The sequence below is a fragment of the Nomascus leucogenys genome, chromosome 23, assembly GCF_006542625.1.
Source record: "Nomascus leucogenys isolate Asia chromosome 23, Asia_NLE_v1, whole genome shotgun sequence".
In the NCBI taxonomy this organism is placed as follows: Eukaryota; Metazoa; Chordata; class Mammalia; order Primates; family Hylobatidae; genus Nomascus; species Nomascus leucogenys.
In genome coordinates this window covers 161,738-169,915 of record NC_044403.1, presented here as the reverse complement: position 1 = coordinate 169,915, position 8,178 = coordinate 161,738, and the positions used below count along the sequence as shown (strand labels likewise).

The following is an 8,178-nucleotide window of genomic DNA, read 5'->3' as shown; positions in this document are numbered from 1 at the left end:
TCCATTGAATTGTCTTTTTTCTTATTGATTTGTAAGTTTTTTTTTTTTTTTGGTCTGTTTAATATCTTTAAGAATTATATCTTTTTTTTTTTTTTTTTTTTTTGAGACGGACTCTCGCTCTGTCGCCCAGGCTGGAGTGCAGTGGCGCCATCTCAGCTCACTACAAGCTCCACCTCCCAGGTTCACGCCATTCTCCTGCCTCAGCCTCCCGAGTAGCTGGGACTACAGGCGCCCGCCACCAAGCCCAGCTAATTTTTTTGTACTTTTAGTACAGACAGGGTTTCACCATGTTAGCCAGGATGGTCTCGATCTCCTGACCTCGTGATCCACCCGCCTCGGCCTCCCAAAGTGCTGGGATTACAGGCTTGAGCCCCCTTGCCTGGCCTTTTTTTTTTTTTTTTTTTTTTTGAGATGGAGTTTTGCTCTTGTTGCCCAGGCTGGAGTGCAATGGCGCAATCTCAGCTCACCACAACCTCCACCTCCCGGGTTAAAGTGGTTCTCCTGCTTCAGCCTCCTGAGTAGCTGGGATTACAGGCATGCACCACCACACCCAGCTAATTTTGTATTTTTAGTAGAGACAGGGTTTCTCCATGTTGGTCAGGCTGTTTTCGAACTCCTGATCTCAGGTGATCCACCCCCCTCGGCCTCCCAAAGTGCTGGGATTACAGGTGTGAGCCACCGTGACCAGCCAATAATTCTATCATTTCTAAAGCTTTTCACAAAAGGACATTACAGTTCTTCAATGTATTGCAAACATAGCTGTTTTTAAAGAAGTCAGCCCTCATATTGAAGCTCTAATACAAATTTTAAATTATTAGCACTATACCATAAAGCACAATGAAGAACATGTTATTCAAATAAAAAGATAACATTTCACTGGGCAATAAATCCAACATATTTCTTTGCTCTCCATGTCTACATCCAGTGGTGATATTTTACAGGTGAATTTCTAAAAGGCGAATTAAAAAAAAATGATGAAAGCCATATTTTGCTCAAGAATACTATTATTCACATTCCACATAGGTTGTTTGACAGCAGATACTAGTTTGGCAAGGTTCAGATGGCAAAATGCTAAGTTGTGAGTTCAGTATTGTCCAGCCAGTTGCTTCTCCTTGCCCTAGAGACCCTGGCAGCATGAACTGTTGAGAGACCACCTTGTTGTTGCTGCCACTTCGCTTCTCATAGTTGAATCCACTATGGGAGAATATTCATCTCCTTAAGATGCATGTCCTCGCAAAAAACCTCCCGCAAATCGACTGGATATCATGATGTTCTGTTTGATAAATTCTGTGACTCCTTCAATTAATATTGTAGATTTTCGGCGCTGCTTTATTTGCTCATTTCTTAATCTGTCGTTTTGCTTTGTTTACATCTTTCTCAACTCTCTTCCAGTCGATTTGCACGTAGCCACTCTGACTAGCAATCTGAAGGCGAAGGAAGCCACTTCCTACTGCAGTTGCTGTGTTTTCCGACTTTCTGGAACACAGATCCGGCACACCAACCAGTAACACCACCCGTTACAATCTGGGTAGCCACTGAATAGTTTTCTACCACAGGTCCCCAGCTGGGACTAGACACTTGATTTCACCACTGGTGTCTTCTTACATACTCTGTGACCTACAACGCTTTGTAAGAGTCATCATCACTGTCATATTCTTGGGGAAGAAGGTTTCAGGTCGCCATGATCAGAGTTTTTTATGTATTCTGGATATGAATTCTTTGAGGGATACATTTATTGCAGATTTCTTCTTCTACCTATAGTTTGCCTATTAGAACTCTTAGCAGTATCATTTGAAAAGATGTTCTTGAATTTTTTTTTTTTTTTTTTGAGATAGGGTCTTGCTCTCATCCAGCCTAGAGCACAGTGGTGCAATCACCGTTCACTGCAGCCTCAACCTCTCGGTCTCAAGCAGTTCTCCCACCTCACTCTCCTGAGTAGCTGGGACTACAGGCATGTGCCACCACACCTGGCTAATTTTTTTTAGTTTTTGTAGAGACGAGGTCTCCCTATGTTATGTAGGCTGATTGCAAACTCCTGGACTCAAGTGATCCTCCCACCTTGGCCTCCTAAAGTGCTGGGATTACAGGCATGAGCCACCATGTCCAGCCCCTGATATTCTTAATTTTAGTATAGGCTAATCCTTCACCTTTTCCTTTTATGGCTAATGTTTTTATATCCTGTTAAGAAATCTTTGCTGCAAGATATACTGTTAAATGGACTTCATATGCAAGGAAAAGGAGGGTTGCCATTGATAAGAAGTACAGGAAGAGGTAGTATAGTGTGGAATGGTCTCTTTCCAATCAGAAGTCAGAAAAGCAGAATTGCTTGAGATTTATACAATATAAAGTGAAACTGCAAAGTGTGCCCTCCAGAGAAAATACTGCCAACTTATTGTATTTTGACCCTTATTGTAGTGCGTATTCTTGCTATCAGCTGTGCCAGACAGCTTGGAGAGCCAAGTGCTTGAATATTTTTCTTTTCTTTTCTTTTTTAGAGATGGGGGTCTCACTCTGTTGCCCAAGCTGGAGTGCAGTGGCAAGATCGTAGCTCACTGCAACCTTGACCTCCTGGGAGCTCATGGTCCTCCCACCTCAGCCTTGGAGTAGCTGGGACTACAGGCGTGTGCCACCATGCCCAGCTAATTTTTTCTATTTTTTGGTAAAGACAGGGGTCTCCCTATGTTGCCCAGGCTGGTGTCAAACTCCTGACTTCGAGCGATTCTCCCTTTTCAGCCTCCCCAAATTCTGGGATTACAGGCGTGAGCCACTGCAGCCAGTCTGATTCTTTACTCACCTATATAGCTGAGAAAGAGAGTTTTTAGGCCTTAATGATTTAAAGGCCACATTTTAGTTTTTTCATACTGTGAGAGCTCAGTCACTACTTGGTTAGATATAGGTTTCTTCTTTTGTTGATTAAAAAAATACATGTATCACATATATATATAGATGAATTAGTTCACACGGTTTTCCTTGACTGTGAATATTATTCTCATGTTATGCAGGGTGCAAGGGATTCATGCATTAAACATGGCCCTCTTTATACCAGAGTCTCACTCTGTCACTCAGGCTGGAGTACAGTGGTGCCATCTCAGCTCACTGCAACTTCCGCCTCCTGGGTTCAAGGGATTCTTCTGCCTCAGCCTCCCAAGTAGCTGGGACTACAGGCATGCGCCACCATGCCTGGCTAATTTTTTATATTTTCAGTAGAGATGAGTTTTCACCATGTTGGCTAAGCTAGTCTCGAACTCCTGACCTCAGGTGATCCGCCCACCTCAGCCTCCCAAAGTGCTGGGATTACAGGCGGGAGCCACCGCACCCAGCCTGACATTTTTTTTTTTTTTTTAAAAAGACATCACTTGTAAATCCAGCTTTCCATCCCCATCCCCCAGTTCGGTAACAACCTTGGTCTTTTGTCTTCCACTTCAGGGCTCAGGGTCTATCCAGGTCCTGCTCCTTTTCGGTAGTGCTTTATGTTTCACTGCCACATAAGCAGTTTTCCATGTCAGTAGATGGCGTAAGAGTCACAGAAGTTTGTTTTCTCCCGTCCAGCATTATCAGCCCGATGAAACATTGGCAGGGAGAAGAGATGGGAACTTGAGTGGTTTCATTTGTGTAGCTACAAGGAAAGACAATTTAGGGGAAGAGGAGGAGATCCATGTTTGGAAAACTAGAATATAAAGGAACATGTATTTTTTTAGATGAACAAGGAATGCTGGCCACAAATGGTTTCTCCAGGTTGGCATGTCTGTGAAGAGCCTTGTACCCACCAGCTCCTTTATGCCATCTCTTCATGTGGAATCTTTAGCAGGAGATGAAAGCTGGCTAAAGTGATCTGACAGTTAAGGTCCAGAATGAATCCTCACAGTGACAGTTCTGCAAAGCACCAAACAAAAGTAATTAAGACAGTAGGAGCAGCAGTTGGAAAAAGTGATGGCAAATGAGTGAGGCAGTAATCCAGTAATTTCTTGTTAATTTTAGTCTTTTGCTTACAAAGAAAAATATAATGTTTTGTTAAATAAATGCATTCTTATTTCTTTTGTCCTCATTGATGATGGAACTGTGACTGGAATTAGAAATTCAGCTTCTGTGTTTAAAACTGGGCCTGGTGTGGTGGCTCACATCTGTAATCCCAGCACTTTGGGAGGCCAAAGTGGGAGGATTTCTTGAGGCCAGGAGTTTGAGACCAGCCTGGGCAACATAGCAAGACCCTGTCTCTACAAAAAATAAAAAAACGTAGCTGAACATAGTGGCATGCACCTGTAGTTCTAGCTACTTGGGAGACTGAGGTGGGAGGATTGCTTGAGTTCAGGATTTCTGGGCTGTAGTGAACTATGATCGTGCCACTGCACTCCAGTCTTGGAGACAGAGCAAGACATGAGACTTTGTCTCTTAAAAAAAAAACCCAAACCAAAACAACCCCTGCAGCATTGTATGCCCACTTTCTAGGAATCTATCCAAAGTAGATACTTAAAGTATCACACGATATAAAAAAATTTACTCAAAATGGATCAAAGATCTAAATGTAAGAGCTCATAAAACTCTTGAACACAGGTATAAATATTTATGACCTTGGATTAGTTAACAGTTTCTTAAATATGACACCAAAAGTACAAATAACAAAAGAAAAAAAAGATAAATTGGGTTTCATCAAAATTAAAAACTTTTGTGTATAAAGGACACTATGAAGAAAGTGAAGGGCCAGGTCTGATGGCTCACAGCTGAAATCCCAACACTTTGGGAGGCCGAGGCAGGAGGATTGCTGGAGTCCAGGAGTTTGAGAGTTTGAGACTAGCCTAGGTAACATAGTAAGACCCCATCTCTATTTAAGAAAAAGTAAAAAAAAAAAATAAAGAAAAAGAAAAAAGAAAAAAAAAGCGAAAACACAACTTATAGAAAGAATGGGAGAAAATATTTGTAAGTCGTTTATGTGATAAGGGCATACTATCCAGAATATATAAATAACTTTTATACGTCAACAATGAAAAGACAACCCAATTAAAAATGGGGCGAAAGTCTGGGCATGGTGGCTCATGCCTGTAATCCCAGTACTTTGGGAGGCCAAGGCGGGTGGATCATTTGAAGTTAGGAGTTCAGACCAGTCTGGTCAACATGGCGAAACCCCGTACCTACTAAAAAGAATACAAAAAAAAATTAGCTGGATGTGGTGGTGCATGCCTGTAATCCCAGCTTCTTGGGAGGCTGAGTCAGGAGAATCCCTTGAATCTGGGAGGGAGAGGTTTGCAGTGAGCCAAGATGGCACCACTGCACTACAGCCTGGGTGACAGAGTGAGGCTCCATCTCAAAAAAAAAAAAAAAAAAAAAAGAGAAAAAGGCCAGGCACGGTGGCTCATGCCTGTAATTCCAGCACTTTGGGAGGCCGAGGCAGGCAGCTCACTTGAGGTCAGGAGTTCGAGACCATCCTGACCAACATGGTGAAACCCCATGTGTTAGTCTCTACTAAAAATACAAAAATTAGCCGAGCGTGGTTGTACATGCTTATAATCCCAGCTACTTGGGAGGCTGAGGCAGGAGAATGCTTGAGCCTAGGAGGCAGAGATTGCAGTGAGCTGAGATTGCACCATTGCACTCTAGCCTGGGCAGCAGAGCGAGACTCCATCTCAAAAAAAAAAAAAAAAAGAAAGAAAAAAGAGAAGAAAAAAGTGGGGCAGAGGATTTAAATAGCCATTTCTTCATAGAAGATATATAAATGGCCAATAAGCACATGAAAAGATGTTCATCTTCATTAGTTATTAAAGAAATGCAAATCAGAACCACACCTAATCGAATGGCAATAATAATAAGAAAAAGGAAAGTAAGTATTGGCACAGATGGAAATTAGAACCCTAATACATTGCTGGTAGGAATGGAAAATGGCACAGCTGCTGTGGAAAAGTTTGGTGGTTCCTCAGAATGTTAAACGTAGAGTGAACTTGCAATTCCACTTCTAGCTGTATACCCAAGAGAACTGAAAACGTATGGCCACGTCAGAACTCGTCCAAAAATGTTCACAGCATCACTATTCAAAACAGCCAAAAGGTAGAAACAACCCAATGTCCATCAACTGATGAATAGATAAACAAAATGTGGTAGTCCATCCACAGAGTGGAATAATAATTCAGGCATAAAAAATAGTTCAGCCAAAAAGGAACGAAGCACTGATACATCTACAACATGGATGCATCTTGGAAATACGATATACTAAGTGAAACAAGCCAGACACAAAAGAACAAATGTGATATGATCCCATTTATATGAACTGTCCGGAATAGGCAAATCCATAGAGACGGAAACTAGAGTAGTGGTTGCCAGCCAATGGGGGAAGGGAGGAATTGGGAACGACTGCTAATAGGTATGGAGTTTCTTTATGGGGAGATGGTAATGTTCTGGAATTAGGTAGTGGTGATGTTTGTACAACCTTATGAGTATACACAAAACACTGAACTGTACACTTGAACATGGTTAAAATGTTAAATTTTGTGTTTTATGCATTTTATCTCAGAATATTGCAAACAAAGATTTAGCTACAAGGATGTTCACTAAATTGTTTCTCATATAGAAAAAAAGGAAGAGAAAAAATTAAAGCGTTCAGTAGGGTATTACTTGAATAAATTGTGCTAGAGTTGTATGTACACATTTGTAGAAATGAACTTATTGATGTGAAAAGATGTTTATGATATCAAGTGAAGAAAAACCAGTTCTAAGGTAGTATTTACCTTAATATTAATTAAGGTATTATTATTATTAAGGAATTATCCTATTTTTTGAAAAAACCAAAATACACTAGAGAGGAGTGAGTGGAAGTCCATACACTAACGTGTTAGGGAGGCCGGGTGCGGTGGCTCACGCCTGTAATCCCAGCACTTTGGGAGGCAGAGGCAGGTAGATCACTTGAGGTCAGGAGTTCGAGACCAGCCTGGACAACATAGCGAAACCCTGTCTCTACTAAAAATACAAAAATTAGCCGGGTGTGGTGGTGGGCGCCTGTAATCCCAGCTGCTCAGGAGGCGGAGGCAGGAGAATCATTGGAACCCAGGAGGCAGAGGTTGCAGTGAGCAGAGATCGTGCCACTGCACTCCATTCCAGACGACAGAGTGAGACTCCATCTCAAAATAAAAAAAAAATAAATGTAATGTTAGGGAGCCCTGGGTGGTGGCTCTCCTTTTCTTTCTGCCTTAGTGTTTTCTGATTTTTCTACAATAAACTTAAATTGTGTTTTTAAAACATTATGTTAAAAACAAACTTTTTAAGGATCCAGAAGGATTGTTTATCTTGCAATGGAAAGGTGATTCCGACTGTAGCTCTAAGACTTCCCTTCCCAGGTTTCCTGTCTTCTTCTTTTCCACACAGATAATAGTGAAATAATTGGCTAGCATGGCGGAGATGAGAAATTCTGAAGGTCTGTGCCACCTCAACTGTCTGCTTGTTCAAAGCTGTGTTTTCTTCTGTGTCAGGAAAGGTGAAAATTGAAGGAAAGGAGAAAGATCTCTAGGTAATAAAGAAATCAATTTAGAAAATATAATCAGGCAAATAGTACCTAAACTGCTCGACCACTTGCTGCTTGACTATTTCCTGAACGTTCTTCTACTTCCCCTGGTGAAAGAGGTGCAAAGGGCCAGCGTGTTGGTAATAAAATTGTTATGGCCACACCTGGGAATGCTACTGTAATTGGCGATCTCTGAGCACTTTCCTACAATTCCAGTTCTCACGTGTTTAAAACTATGTTATAAACTCTGCATCAACATTGAAACTTAGCACCTTTGACCGCAGTCCAGAGATTAAACTGTTAAAAATAACACCTTTTGATTAGGAAGAAGAGAAAAATAAGGCTGAACATTTCTGGAACCTGGGATATATTCTCCCGTATCATTTAGCTTTTTAAAATGAGAACTTTTACACGGTAGATTTTCTTTTTTTCATGGTATACTTAGCACACTTAAAAAGAATATAAAACACTTAATATTTTTAAAAAGCGTTTTTAAATGACTTACTGATGAAAGCTGAACATTTCTAAAAACTCCCAATAAATTAGAAAGTTACTTTTATGGCTGGGTACGATGGCTCACGCTTGAAATCCCAGCACTTTGGGAGGCCGCGGTGGGCGAATCACCTGAGGTCAGGAGTTTGAGACCAGCCTGGCCAACAGGGTGAAACCCCATCTCTACTAAACATACAAAAATT

At 41.3% G+C, this 8,178-nt stretch overlaps 1 pseudogene; it reads right to left on the bottom strand.

The window, feature by feature from the left end:
* Positions 1 to 1,216: 1,216 nt before the first annotated feature.
* Positions 1,217 to 1,683, bottom strand: LOC100603144 (annotated as a pseudogene).
* Between the last annotated feature and the right edge of the window lie 6,495 nt (positions 1,684 to 8,178).